This window comes from Arvicola amphibius, chromosome 8, assembly GCF_903992535.2.
Source record: "Arvicola amphibius chromosome 8, mArvAmp1.2, whole genome shotgun sequence".
NCBI lineage: Eukaryota > Metazoa > Chordata > Mammalia > Rodentia > Cricetidae > Arvicola > Arvicola amphibius.
Window position 1 is genome coordinate 102,317,458 of NC_052054.1, and position 15,323 is coordinate 102,332,780.

Below are 15,323 nucleotides of genomic sequence, written 5' to 3' on the forward strand. Positions count from 1 at the left end.
GACTGCATTGCTAGGTCAGAATATGCTTAATTCTGTATCATGAGCAGAAAGTCACAGCCTGGCTCCTAGTAATGGGCCCTCACTATGCTGGTATCAACTGGGTTTAAATCTTGAAAAGAAGGGGTGGCCTTGGCCCACCCTGCCTTTGATTTTAATGCCTTACTTTTGAGCAGTGATTGTCTCCAAAACATGCAATGCACCAATAAATGGGATTTTTTTCTTTTTTCTTTCTTTTAAAGAAGTTTCCTCAAAGAGAGTGTAATCTCTCATTGATTCCATCTTTTGTGAAGAGATCGTCTGCTGGAGAAATTAAGGGTCTTTTGTGAGTTTCCCAACTTCTGGAGGAAGGAGCCATCTCGGGGCTCTCTCTCCTCTAACCTCTTTGTTGCAAAGTGTCAAAGGTCCGTCAGAGATGCGCTGAAGTCAGGACAAACCAAGTGACCTGCCAGCTATCGGCCGGCGGATCAGCAGTCCACCTCTGTGTTAACTCCCACCGCTAATTCATCACGGCTCGGACAGCTGCACTGATTGTGGAGCCTCCGAGTACAATGTGGGGCTCGGCTGACCATCCCTCGGCCCTGGCCGGGGGGGGGAGGGCTGATGGCCATGGGCTCCGGAGGCCCGAGATAAGTGCTGGCTGTCAGAGCAAGGACAAAGAAGGGCAGGCCCTGGGGAGAGAAAGGAGATAAAAAAAATCCTCCACAACTGCTTTATCTGATGAGGGTTATGGCTAATTAATTATAAACTCAATTACCTACCCCTTACTTCAGCAGTCTCTATTCATTAAGAGATAAAACTTGACTGGCAGCTAACTTTCTCTCGCACACACTCGGCGTGCTGCCTTCAATTTACACTCATGGACACCAATTCCTAAAAAGATCAACAAAGACACCTATACCTGTCAGGCACTTGTCAACACACACCCTTTCTTGGGGGGTTCCCCCACCTTTCTCCCCTAAACTCCTTTTTGACACTCCAGGGGGGCCAGATACCACGCTGTGCTCTGGCATTAGAGCACAAATACAGAACCAGACAATAGACACCATGCACTCCAGTGTCCTGTGGTGCTACTATGCACACCTCTGCTACATTTTAAGACAATCTTTAAATCTGGGCGCTAAATTTGGGGCAATTGACTACAGAACCACTTCTCCTCTCCCCAGCTGGAAAAGAGAAGAAGCGAGTGCTCGGGCATCTATTATTTTAAATACAGATTTCTACCGTCCCTAACTCCGGACGGGCCTGACCTCCCGCGTCAGCTCCCGCACCTGGTTTCAGAGGCAGCAGCCACAGGCCCGCTTCATCAATAGGCTCCATTCAGTGGAGGCTGTTAATCTCGCTCACCCTCTCCGCTTTGCCCACTTTAATGTATTTTCATGTCTATAAGTTCTTTTAATAAGCTGGGAGGGTCTGGGAGAGAAATACTTCAGGTTTCCTTCCTTACTGCTCGTCGCCAAAATTACCTCTGGCAGACTGCGGATGAGCTGGTCTAGCTGTGCGTCAAAACACGGGTTTATTTCTCTTCTGATGGAGGCACCTGACCCCGGGATTAGTGTCACTCAATTATTTTTATGGAGCGGACTCTGGAGTCTCCCTGTTACCTGCTTCTTCTTGTTCATAAGCTCCAGACCGACCCCCGTGTTTCAAGAAGCTGTCCTGGGTGGCTGTCCTCTGGCTGTCAACACTCCAATGTGGGGGCCATGTGTGGGGATACAAGCAAAGATGACTGATTGCCAGAAGACACAATACACTTTCCTTGGGGGAAAAAACCCTTCGGAAGGCAGAGCTACCCCCATACCCCTGGCTGCCACCATGGTATACTGGTTAAGGTGGAAGATCAGGGTGGAGGGAAGGGGCTGATCACAGAGAGGTTGGATGTGGGAGCTCAGGTCAAGATGCTTCTGGACTTCCAGAAAATGGTCCTGCAGAGTATATTCACTGCTCCGAGGCCTCCAGGACAAACTCTGAGCAGGGAGAGCACCAGGCAGACACACAACATTGGCATCTTGGTGTGACCCGGCAAGGAGAACACAGACCCAAGGCTGAAGACCAGACCATTTTTCCTATGGGTTGTCCACTGTATGCTAACCCAGCCAGCAGGTGGCCTGGGAGCTAGCTCTGAAGGTTATACAAGGAAGCTGGATGCAGTAGGAAGTCCCTCGTGTGAGGCTTGGCATTGGCATTCTCTTGCTAAATTATTCCCAAGATGGGTCAGCTGCCCTAGCCCACAAGAGGCCACAGTTCTTAAGGCCACTGGAAAGAGGACCTAAGGACCACTGATCCCCAGGAATGGGTGGTCTGTGGGTGAGACGTGGAGCCCTCAGACTACAGTGCAGTGGTTCTCGACCTGGATGTCAAATGACCCTTTCACAGGGGTCACCTAAGACCACCAGAAAACACAGAATTATCATTACCGTTCATAACAATTGCAAAATTACAGTTAGAAGTTGCAATGAAAATCATTTGATGGTTGGGGTCCCCACAACAGGAGGAACCATACTGAAAGGTGGCAGGCAGCATGAGGAAGGCTGAGAACCAGCGCTCTAGTGCAATCCTCATCTGGAGTGCATAAGTCATCAACCCACAGTGGGGCAGCAGGAAAATGACCAGGAACACAAGCACTCCTAGCAGTAGCAACACCCACCTGTTCCAAGGTACTTCTTGGCAAAGCCCTAACTAGCTGCAGCCTTAAGTCATGGGTTCCAAGCTCCAATATGGCCTCCCACACTTTCCAGGGCCACATGGAATAATGACTTGGTTAACAAGTGCAGATACCACGAGACACAGCCACTCGGCTGACACACATCACATGAAGCAGGTGACTCACAAGAGCTGGTACCCAAGGAAGCCAGGTCAAGGGCTGCCTCTGGAAGGTGATTATTTTAGCACTTGAGAGCTTCCGTTAATCTGCAGGGCCAGATTAGTAAGGGAGGGCAGTTAGTCACTCGGGGAACTTGACATTTCCATCAGACTCACTCTTTAGGAAACAGAGATCACTTCCCACTGATGAAGTGTTTTTCCGTGCAGGGCAAGAACATGCACACCTCATTTCCATGCGCCGCACTGCCCCAGTCATGCTTAGCACCCTGTGGTTCCCTGCAGTTTTCGCATTGTCTACTATGAACTGTAGCAGCCTGGTGGAGGATGCAGAGGGAGGTGAGGCAGGCAGCAGAAGGGACAGGGACAGCCACAAGCCATAGGTGAGCACTGGGCTAGGCCATCTCACTGGCCCTTCTCATAGTCTTTCCTTGTCCCCTACCCCGCCCCTCCACCTGAGGGACAAAGGCACTGAAGGAGCGGTGGGAAGGAGTGAGAGAAGTGAGAGGAAGGGAGGGTCAGAGGGTCGTGCCGTCAGGGGGAGAGAGACACCCCAGGAATGAATGAAAAGAGGTTCCCCCCTGTCCAGGCAACAGCCAGCTTCTCCCACCAGAGGCTAGGTGGGGAGAAGGCGGTGAAACAGAAATCTGTCATGGAAAAGGTGGGTTTGTTTGGTGGCTGTGAGAAACAGAAGGCAGGCAAACAGGGTCTGGTGAGCCTCAGTGTTCCAGTACCTGTAGTCGGGCAGGCCTCTCACAGTAGACACAGGCCCAGGGCTGGACGGATGAGAAAGGAACTAGGTTTCCGTTCTCCCAGGACCTTTCAGAGCCGCACACAGAAGAGTTGAGGGCACACTCAAACCAACTCTATCAGCCACCATGGGAGCAAACAGCAATGGAGGGTGAATCCACGTTGGCCTGTTGACATCAACCCCACTAGGAGGGAGGAGCCACCCTCCACTGAGTTGAAATGGTGGACACTTGGAGACACTCAGAAACAAACTAGTTAATTATAGTCCCAGGTGTGGTCAGGATGGGCCCTTGCTGGCCAACAGAGGGAAGTCGTTTGCAACTTTCCTTAGGAAATTATATTCTGAATCCTTCATGAGGTGGACCTCGTCCTTTTCTGAGAAAACGATGGCAGTCTTTAGTATTCACTGGCGTAATTAGGACTGCAGTTAATTTCATTAAATTCTCTTGCTGCTAAATGAAGCAGATTATGAGACATCTTTTATTGCAAGGCGTGAAATTACAGCCTGTCAGCTGCCAATGGTGGGGTGAAACTAATGAATTACAGGGTAAATAACACCAGAATTAACCAGCCAATTTAACACAGCGCCATGGAACAAAGTCATTTTTACTTGGGAGCTTTAAGGAACAACACGGCCAGGATACCTCTAGAACACAAGGGTGAACAGGAAGTAGGTGCAAAGAGATGGGGGCGGCTGGTGGTGAGGGAAGGGAGCAGCAGTGGCTGCAGCCCGGAAGACCTCTGACATTGTAGAAGTCTACAGAGTCCCAGTGAGAAAGGGGCTCCAGAGGCTGGGGAACAGAGTGAAAGAACTGAGTGATCTAGGGGAAGCTGTGTTCTCTCTCTCTCTCTCTCTCTCCCCCCCCCCCCCCCTCCCTCCCCCCCCCCCCCCTCTCTCTCTCTGTCTCCTCCCCAACCAAGAGAAATCTTATGTGGGTGCTGAGTGCAAACTGCGCATCTCAACACTGACAGTGGGATATGGACAAGACAAAAGCATTGAACATGGCACCTTTCACGTGAGCCAAATGACCTGTATTCTTTAGGGATAAGATCTTTTTTTTTTTTTTTTTTTTTTTAAGATTTATTTATTTATTATGTACACAGTGTTCAGCCTCCATGCCTGCAGGCCAGAAGAGGGCACCAGATCTCATTACAGATGGTTGTGAGCCACCATGTGGTTGCTGGGAATTGAACTCAGGACCTCTGGAAGAGCAGTCAGTGCTCTTAACCTCTGAGCCATCTCTCCAGCCCCCTAGGGATAAGATCTTATCAGAGGCTTCAGTCAGTGGGAGGTAAGTGTCAAGGTGAATTATTTCCCCCTTTGGATGAATCCAAATCCTTGCCAGAAGGCAACTTGCCTGCCCTCCCCCTCCCCACTTCTGACACTGTCCAGGCTCCAGATCTGCCCGTGTGAGAAGGTAGCGTTTCTGAATGAGAGATACCTGCCACTCAATTGGCCTGAGACCATCAGAGAACTGTGCTGGGCAGGAGAGAGACAGGATGATGTGAGGCATTCCCGAAAGAGGTCGACAATGGAGGACAAGCTGGAAGGTACACGGGATGTTGGAGGCACCAACCAGAGGCTCTTGGCTCGCAGTGGGAATGGCTGAAACAAGCTGCAGCTCGTGGGAGGACCCTGTGGCACGATGGAGAGTGATCTGTTTATGAAGTAGCTCCAGCACACCACTATCGCCACCCACGGGTCTGTGCCCACAGCACAGTACACTTCATGCCAAAGGCTTTTTAATATGTTCCTACCTCACTGACCAGCCTGCGAAGATACAAGAAATAACCTGTGCTTGAAGGGGAAGTGACATTACAAGTCTATCTCCTACAATGTATGCTGGGGACAAGACCACCTGGTGAGGACTCTGTCCTCAGAGCACAACTCAGGTGAGGGTCCACAGAGTCACTCTCAGAGTGGACACATGGGGAGACGCGAGTTCCGGCATCTACAGGTAGAAACAAGGGCAGACATTAGCTCTCCCAGAGCAACAGCAGCTGAACTACACTTGAGTGATGAAGACTCAAAATATTGAGAATTTTTCTTGTTTGATAAAATGACACAGATTAAATTACTCTGGCTGAAACAGTTTTACGATAAACTTGATTCATTTTAACCCTGTCATATCTTTTCAAAGATGTAATTTTCTATACAAAATGAACTTGGGGCTAAATAATTTATGAAGTGGTTCACATTACTTATGAATCCAATAGAGAGTGTGTACATTGCAACAGCATCGTTTTCACTGCGAATCATTTTTCTTCGGGGCCAAAACTGAAAGCAAGAGCCACGTGAAGGCGACTGCGTTCTATGTTTTGCGATGGCATGGAGGGGCAGAAGAGCCACGTGCCACATCGACTCTGGTTAGCAGGCACTTACAGACCCGTTTCCTTTCCTAAAGCATGTTCTCTCCCGAAGCCCAGCACCTTTCTTTCCTCTTCCAAGCACAGCCTCTCAGGACGCTCCATCCCTATGCCTCTAATCCACGTGGGTGCTGCCCACTGCTCCCTGCAGTGACCCTCTGCACTCAGCTCCACAGTCTCCTGAGGAGCATGCACAAGGCTCCTGCTGTGGGAGAAGGTGGTCCTCTTCAAGATAGAGAAGACGCACACAAACGCTTGGGCTCTACTTGTTTCATAGGTGGAGGTCTAGTTTATAAATGGCTTGCTTCAAAATCTTCCGAGTCCTTGACTCAGGTTCCCAACAGATCACAGGACTGTCAAGGATGCTTCTTTTACACTGGATGGTTTGTGGAAAGGTGAGCTGACCAGCAGCCCTCCCTCACCTGAGGAAGGTGAAGTCGCCCTTGACGTTCGTGTTCATGAACCACGGTCAAGTGAATAGCTCAAAGGTACTAAACAAAAAGCTGGCAAGTAAGCACTTTGTGAGGTTTACATTATAAACTCTAACCAGTGTGATAAAATCTCATACTGCCCTGCTTCATCTATACTGGAATGTCAGTCTTTTTTTTTTTTTTTTTTTTTTTTTTTTTTGATTTTTCGAGACAGGGTTTCTCTGTAGCTTTGGAGCCTGTCCTGGAACTAGCTCTTGTAGACCAGGCTGGCCTCAAACTCACAGAGATCCACCTGCCTCTGCCTCCCGAGTGCTGGGATTAAAGGCGTGCGCCACCACCGCCCGGCTGGAATGTCAGTCTTGTCCCATGCTCCAGAGAACCCAGGCTGGATACACCACCTACTCATTAGTAGCTTCTGAACCACCTTGATTATCAGATCAGTTGTTCTAGATCAAAGTATTTTGCTTTTATGACTAGTCCCCACACACAGTGGCACTGACAAAAAGAGGTACCTACCATACAGACAGCAGGTTAAAGCTGGTGCTAAGTGGCATCACTGCAGAGCTATGGGGGGGAAGAAGTACACTACCCACAGCTTCAGGAATCCACTGCCGGTCTTGGAACACATCCCCTGCTAGATAAAGATCAGCCACTGTATAAACAGCCACAATGAAATATGAGAAACATGATAGCAAGAAGGGTTTAAAAGTACTTCCAGAGAAATTTCTAGAAAAGTTATGTCCTTTTGCCTTACTCGAGTTGGCATGCTTGGGGTCTTATAAAGTATTGCTAAGTTCACAAGAAGGACTTGCCAGGGTCCCGACTGCTGCTGTTATGAAAGGCAAGGACACAGCAAGGCTGCAAGCAGGAGCCAGAGCATCACGTCAGCCTTAGGCTTTGGTTTTGGGGCCTCTGGAGGTGAGTCACACAGGACACACGTTTCTCTAGCAGCCAATGGGCACCAGCAAAGCTGTCCACCAGGGAAGCTCATTATATCTGGAGGCCTGGGGTGTTACTGCATTTGTTACATACATACGTACCCTGTGCCCAGAATATAACTAGCTTTCAGACTACCAAAGGCACAGCACGCTTACTCTCAGTGCAGAGAATGCTGAGACACTTCTTGGCCACTGAGCTGAGTTTCCAGAGCCTGTCCAGGGACAACTTGCAAGCGAGCCCTTCCTAACAACAGCATTTGTTGGAAAGAGAGACACGTGAGCATCAGACAAGAGCATTCCAGTGGAGCAAGCAAGAGTTGTCGCTGTATTTCACAGGGCTCAGGAGCACTAGGGTGCCAGAGATAAGGGAGAAACAGAAGCAGGGGCTGGATGTGGGTTTCAAGCCTCACCCAGAGGTCACAGGAAACCTGGTACAGATTTCATCTCTGTAGCGGCACTAAGTGGAAAACAGAAAGGCCGCTATACAGCAGGGAGAAGCTATCTGAGGGCTGCACACCAAGGCTGTGTACAGTCAGGAGACTGGAACATATGCAGGCAGAGGTGAGAGGGGCTGAGCTAGTATGGAGCAGCTTCCTGAAGGGGCACAAAGGGATGGGGCCGAGCGAAGAAAAGAGGGTGAAGGAGGAGAATGCCATGCATGATTACAGCTCGTCACAGGTGGACTTGGGTAGTCTATTGAGAATACTTGGCTGAAGAACCCAGAAAGAGTCAAAGAAGCTACCCCGGGGACTGGGAGACACTTACATTCGAATCCCAGAATGGCTGAAACATCTACCACCAGCTGTCAATATTCCAGGATGTTCTAATTTTATCTCAACCTGATCCAAGCTAGAGTCAGCTGAGAGGGAACCTCAATGGAGAAAATGCCTCAAGTCTGGCCTGTGGGAAAACCTGTAGAGCATTTTCCTCATTAGTGACTGATGGGAGAGGGCACAGCCCATTGTGGGTGGGGCCAACTCCTGGCAGGCGGTCCTAGGTTCTAAAAGAAAGCAAGCTGAAGGAGCCAGGGGGAATAAACCAGCAAGCAGCACTCTTCCATGGCTTCCACATCAGCTCCTGCCTTCAAATTCCCACTTGGTTTGAGTTCCTGCCTTGGCTGTTCCTCAGTGGACCGTGACTCAGGATATGTAAGTCAAATAAACCCGTACCTCCCCAAGTGGCTTTTGGTCAGGATAATTCATTGCCTCCCTCAACAGGAACCCTAACTAAGAAACATGAAGATTAGATGCTATTTGCAAATTCAGATTTACAGCTATCCTTTATAAATCTAACTCACCAAGGAAAGCAGTGGCCACTGGGTAGGATGCGGAAGTGATGTGGGTAACTTCAGGAGTTAAGGCTTGCTCTTTGTTGGCCACAACTCCTGTCCCCTTCCTCACTAACTAAAAGTCCACCTTTAGGCCACCTCATGAATCCATGTTTACAACCTCCACATTGCAGTGAGAGTCACTACTCAATTTCCAAACCCCAAAGATGGGCTGGGGTCCTGAGTGAGGGAAGACAAGAGCACAGCCTGGGCACAGGGAGGTGTGGGCCAGCTGAATTACAGAAGCTGCAGCCAGGTCTGTCACCTACAGACAACCAAGAGTTAACTAAAGAAAACTAAAAACAAACATAAAACAAAAAAAAAAAACAAACAAAAAAAACAAAACAAAAAACAAAACAAAACAAAAAAACAAAAAACAAAAAACAAAACCTAAAACAAAAAAAAAATCAAACAAACTGAAGGAAACCAAAAGAGAATCTTCAATGGATATCACAATAGTAAATAGAGTAGACACAACAGGGGTCACCAAAGCTAAGGTGTCATTTGTGGTCCATGGCCAAGTTCTAGGAGAAGGTGTTTCAAGCTGAGAGCAAGGGCAGTGGGCAAAGGCTGAAGAGCCAGGCCCTACATGCTCTTTCTGCCCTATACAGCACAAGGCTGTGCCTCAAGCAAAACTGCCCTTTCATCAGCCCCCACCAGAGGTGGGGCCTGGAAAATGCCCCGGGTGAGGCGTGGGCACAAGGGGAAAGGAAAGACTGCAACAAGTCTCCATGTTGCTCCAGTGCTGCCTGTGGACATGGCTGGCCTCAGTGCGCTGCAGGAACCTCTACTTCCTGGATTATAATCCCAAGCGGCTCCAGAGAGCGGTGACAGGTCTGAAAAGAGAGGCTTCCTTCTGAATGGGGCAGAGAGGAGTACCCCAGGAATCCAGCCCGAGCTGGAAAGAGTGGGCTGTGAGGAGGGCAGGGCAGGCTCTGCAGGAGCACGTGGGGACATTTCAGGAACCTAGAGTGTGCCTCAGTCTCAGCTGCAGGGCTCGGAGGGCTGCCGCGTGATGCTGGAGGGTCAGCACCTTTTTGAAAACAAGACGTCACCCAGGGACCCAGAAAAGTACAGTTCTACAAGGCAAGCCGGGAGCTAGACTGTGACTCTGAAGGCAGGGCACAGAGTTGCTGGGGCAGGCCAGGGGCGGAGCTCTAAACTGTGCCCTCATAGAAAAAGGCAAGAATGGGGGGGGGGGGCAGTGCAGGCCAGCAACAAGAGAAAAGGAAGGGCAGAGCAAGCAGCTCAATTTCATCTTCCCTAGACCTGCCTTCCAACAGGAAAGGGGCTGCGGTGGGCCGGGAGCAGGGATGGGTGGGAAACAGGTGGTGTCACAGAAGCCCAGCAAGGCACCTGGGCTTGATGGATTCTGCAGGTGATGGAGGAGAGTTATCTGTCTATGTTTTTTTCATTGGTTAATTAATAAAGAAAACTGCCTTGGCCCTTTAAGAGAACAGAAAATTAGGTAGGCGGAGTAGACAGAACAGAATTGTGGGAACAAGGAAGTAGAGTGGGGGAGACGCTTCAGGCAGTCACCAGAGTGAGTCTCCATGCTTCTCCTCTCCGAGATGGACGCAGGTTAAGATCTCTCCTGGTAAGCCACACCTCGTGGTGCTACCCAGATTACTAAATATGGGTTAAAGGAAGATGTGAGAATTAACCAATAAGAGGCTGAAACTATGGGCCAGGCAGTGTTTTAAAAGAATACAGTTTCCGTGTAATTATTTTGGGCAAAGCTAGCCGGGTGGCGGGACACAGCCCCGCCGTTTCTTTCTACATGCAGGAAAAAAACTAAGAGGAGTGGCACCAGGGCCATAAGCCTTTCCATCTAGTTTTAACATCTGAATCCTTGATTGTAATTAGTATTTTGTCAGTGCATGAAAGCGCGTTCAGTTTACACAAGTGGCCGACTAGGAAGCTGGCCCACAGGGAGGAAATGTGTGTGGTCTTTCTTGGTCCTTCCTAGAAGAATGTTTCATGTTGAAAGTCAACGGATCACAAAAGAACCAACCACACTGAGATCCGCTTCTTAGAATAAGAGAAACGGCCACGGGAGAGGAACAGAGATCTCATGAGGGCGTGCTGAGGTCCTCGGGTGGAGTTAGCACCTCTCAGACATGATAAACAACCGCCACCCGTCACAACACGACTACAGGATGAGGGAAACAGCTAGGATTCCAGGGGTGACTGGGCCACAGGTTCTGCTAAGCTTTATTGGAAGGTACTGTGAATTTCTGGCTGGTCAATTTCCCCAAGTTACTTATGGCTCCCTACATTCCACCACCAGAGTCTTGACGAGGAGTGCCCGATCAGACCAAGCCATCTGAGGCATATAAGCTGTTCATGACCTCGGCACCCTCGAATACTTGGGCTGGACTCTGAAACTAAGAAATGGAGAAGAGGAAAGCCCACCATTAGCATACAGGGAGGGGGCACAGAGAGTGTTTCCAGTGACAAGGTGAGGCCCTCCATGGAAGTGGCATCTCACGTCAGCAGGCAGTGATCCACGCACCAAGGTGGGTGTGATCATGCGATTTCAGGGTGCAAACTCTACTATTTGCGTAGAAAACCTGGGGAGCTGGTAAGGAGGGGAGAGAGCAGCAGGCACAGAGGCTTGAGGCAAACAGGTCAAGAAGAGGGGATACTCGGGCAAGACTCCAGAAAGGGATGGCTGCTTAAAATCATTCTTTGTTAGAAGGTGACAGAACCTGAGTGGTGTCTGGTGGAAATCAAAGAGTGCCCGGCATGCAGAGTGCCCTTGATGGGTGCTAAATGACAAACAAGTAACTAATCTTAAAATAAATGTGTCCTACAGAATAGAACTACTGGTCATGGCACCATTTATTATGTGTTAGCTAGCACCTCCTGGTCCTGCTGTCCCCTTTTCATCAGGGCTGGGCTTCTCAGGACTGTCTTGTTCATTCCTCCATAGCCTGTCGCCTACTTCCTCTCCATTGCATCAGTGACAAAAATGAATGGAAGCTTTTAGTCTCCTTCCTGTTTCATCTCAATCTCCCTTCCTCCCTCAGTAATTTTTTCTTCTACTATAGTATCAATATCTTCAGTTTTCTCCTGCTTCCCTAGATATGGACTTCAAATTTCTTATCTTTGACTGCATGTGTGTTTGTGTTCATTGTGTGTGTGTGTGTGCGTGTGTTGGCGTATATGCACACGAATTTCACATGTATGCGGAAGTCAGAGTCAATCCTGGGTGTCTGTCTCAGCTGCTCTCTACCTTATTTAGAAAGTTTATTACTTTCTAATGTGCATGTGCAGGCATACACATGCATGTTCCACAGTACACACGTGGAGGCCAAAGGACAATTGGTGGAGTCAGTTTCCGCCTCTCTTCCTCAGTCCATCAGCTTGAGTGACAAGCACTGTACTGTCTGAGCTGCCTTCTGGTCCAGCCAAGCTGACTGCTTTTAGACAGGGTCTTTCCCTGACCCTGGTGTTGCCAACTCAGCTACAGTAGCTGGCTAGTGAGCCTTCGGAATCCTCCTGTCTCCACCTCTCTCCCCACTTCCGTGTTTCTCAGTCTCGTAGTCTCAACAGTCACTGCAATGGTCAGATCCACTAGACTGCTGCTGGACAGCCCTTGTTCACTGTCCCCATGGCCTGGCTAGGCTTCAGGGCGGCCTTGAACTGCCCCAATCCCAACATAGGCTGATTACAAACACTCTTCTCAAATGTTTTCAATATGGAGCTAAAACACTCTTAGCTGGAGAATTATTTTGCTCATAAATTATTTCAGATTTTAATTTTCCCCTTTTCTGGTTATGTTGCCTCCCTTCACTGACTTTCTCATTTCAGGAGAAGTTCATAATTCTTTCTAAGTTTCTCGCACCCTGTGTTGGTGACATCTATTTCTGGGCTGAAATCAAGCTACAGAAATGTCTTTCAATGATAATAATCTGAAAATAAGGAACCATTTCACATGCAAAATGGCAGAGACCTCTCCATTCCTTAAAACTACAAGAAAAGAGGCAGCACCAGTCTGATAAAACCTTTGCCTAGAGGAGGGGCTCTCACGGGGAGGCAGACCAAGAGCAGGGTTCTCAGGGAGGGGCACACTCAAGGCGTAGCTTCTTATGGGAGAGAGACTTAGAGCAGCGCTCTCATGGGAAAAGCCAGGCTCAGAGCTAAGAGTCTTTAATTGTGTGTGTGTGTGTGTGTGTCTGTCTGTCTGTCTGTGTGTGTGTGTGTTAGATTCATCTCTTAGTGGGAGATGGCACTCTGGGCAAGGGAGAAAGGGAGTATAGGAGGAAGCTCCCCGAGCAGAGATTCTCGCGGGAGGTGGCAATCCAAAGACGTCTCAAGGGATTACAGACTCCCTCAGAACCACCCGCAGAACCTGGGTCTGGCCTCTCAGGTTCTGTTTTTAACAGGTTTTCTGTGATATCTTTGAGAAACATGGGAAGAAGCCCAGCCACTCCCCAGGATGAATGATCTCCGAGTGCTGCCTATCTTACATGTATGGGCACACATCTCAAGGCTGAAAGCTGAGGGACCAAGGCTTTGCAATCTCCTGTTTAATGTTTACATGGAGAAGTGCAAACATTTCATTTACTGTTATAACATATACTGTTGATAGACTGTTATTTTAAAGCTTGTTTCCATCAAAAAACGCTTCCAAGGAAACACAAACGAGGCTCCTGGGAACAGGAACACCAATGGCATGTCTTCTGACATTTAGGTTTCTCATGTTAAATATACAACGCAGCTGATTTTCAATATGGGAACACCTACAAATTTGTCCCTTGAATAATTACACATTCATCCCAGTTGGCTGGGAAAAAAAAAGTTTTATGTTTCAAAGTAAATTCCTAAGGGGCACCATTTAAACCAGAGTCATAGAAAATGACTGACTTAATGCCCCAAATTCAAGTGTTTGCTTCTAACTCATGCTTAACCCTGAATCAGTTAGGGTTCAAGAAGAAAGCTCTGGTTTCTTATATCATCTGTGAAAAACAGCCAATCCTGGGGGTGGAGGACATGCACACAGCACTGGAGGGAATGTCCCCTTTGGGTTCCCTGGGCATCTCTTTCTAGGCCACAGGTTCCTCCCAGGTTGTAGGTTTAGGTCTGACAGAATCTCTCTCAAACCTATTACCTCTTTGCACTTAGGGGAAGAAAGCCAACACCCACACCAGAAAAAGTAGGCTTCGTGGGTCTGAAGTTATCTACTCTACAGTACCTAGTGCAATCCACGTTGATCTTGCCAATTCTCATTGGGAGGAATAGGCACTTCAGAGAACGTGGCTTCCATCCATGCTGTTGCATGAATGTTCTGGCACACGACTTAAACACATGCCGACTGCAAGTATTTACAAGACCAGTCTGTTTCCAATCAATAGTACCACGGACTGCATTCATCAGCTGTCAAACAAGCATTCCTCCACGTTTTCTTTGCGCCTACATTCTGTGGCATACTACTTGATGTGTGCTTAAATTTTTCCAAGTGTATCTGAGATTAAAAGGAATAAACTTGCTGATGAGAAAGGAGGCATCCCTGTGTACAGTCACTGTGATCTATAAAGGTAAATGTGGTGCTACCTCAATACGGGATGAGTAGACGACGGCAGTGCTGTTTACTGTGTCCTCTGTCATGGGTTAGCGGCTTCTTCCATCAGGCAAACCTAGAGATGATGGCCTATCTATCGCTATTTCCCTATGAGCTCTGATGGTCTGCGAGGGGCTCACAGCTACAGAGCCTCACTCAGTTCAAAGCTCTGACTGGTCTTTATACCCAGTGCCCTTGACCTTCCAAGTAACTCTAGGGTCAAGGCTCATGCCAATGCATGTATTTTAGTGAGGGTCTCACCTCCGAACACAGCTATGCTTTTCAGCATACTGAACTTGAATCATTCTCAAAATTTCTTCGCTACCCTGTGGCCTTCCTGTTGTCCGACAACGAGCGAGGATTGAAGCTCTCGCCAGTTCCCTCCATGCAGGCACATGGGTTATAGCTGCCCTCGCTTTGTGGTGGCTGAAAAGAGGGCTTCAGTTGCAGCTGAGGCTGGAGGCTTGGAGCTGCTGGATGCCAATGACTCTCTGTCAGGAGGGCCTGCTTTGGTGTTCTCGTGCTCTGAGAGGGTAGACAGGTGAGGCCGGATCATCTGAAATTCTCCACCTGATGAGTTCTGGGAAAGATCTGTCCTTAAGAGCGAAGCCTTACAGCAGCAGGGCCCCAGAAGAGCCAGGGCGCCGGACTCTAGCGCTCGTATTTCTGGTCAAGGGCTTGCCGCATGCAGGCCGAGACATTCACTTGGCGTTAGATGTACCCCAGAACTCCAGGGATAGATAAAGCGGCCCAACATGCTGCTGCTATGCTTTCTCCTAAAGAGGTTTTCTTCAGGAGCGGGACTGCTTCCCACGGGTCTGTGTTTTGGAGTTTGTATCCTGCTGGCTCCCTGATGGGTTTCACGAGACCAACCTTCCAGTGCTCCGGTTCTCTGATGCAGCTCTCTAACCTGACTAGTGCTCAGCCGACACTGCTTTCGGCCGCTGTGCCTTTATCAAAGAATTAAGGTAATGGAAAACAAACAACCGTATTTACAGTGTCAAAAGTTTGCTTCATTCAGAAACCGGCTAAAGGGCTTTAGATGCTTGCTGTTCAGTTTACTCTTCTGATTGCCTTGCCGCTATGTAAATCAATTTGTTAATGTTCCTTACAAAATGCATGAGCCA

The 15,323-nt window shown here is 48.8% G+C and overlaps 1 protein-coding gene across 1 annotated transcript in view; it reads right to left on the bottom strand.

Moving 5' to 3' along the window:
• Agap1 (ArfGAP with GTPase domain, ankyrin repeat and PH domain 1) overlaps positions 1-15,323 on the bottom strand; it is a 449,843-nt gene that overhangs the window by 191,212 nt on the left and 243,308 nt on the right.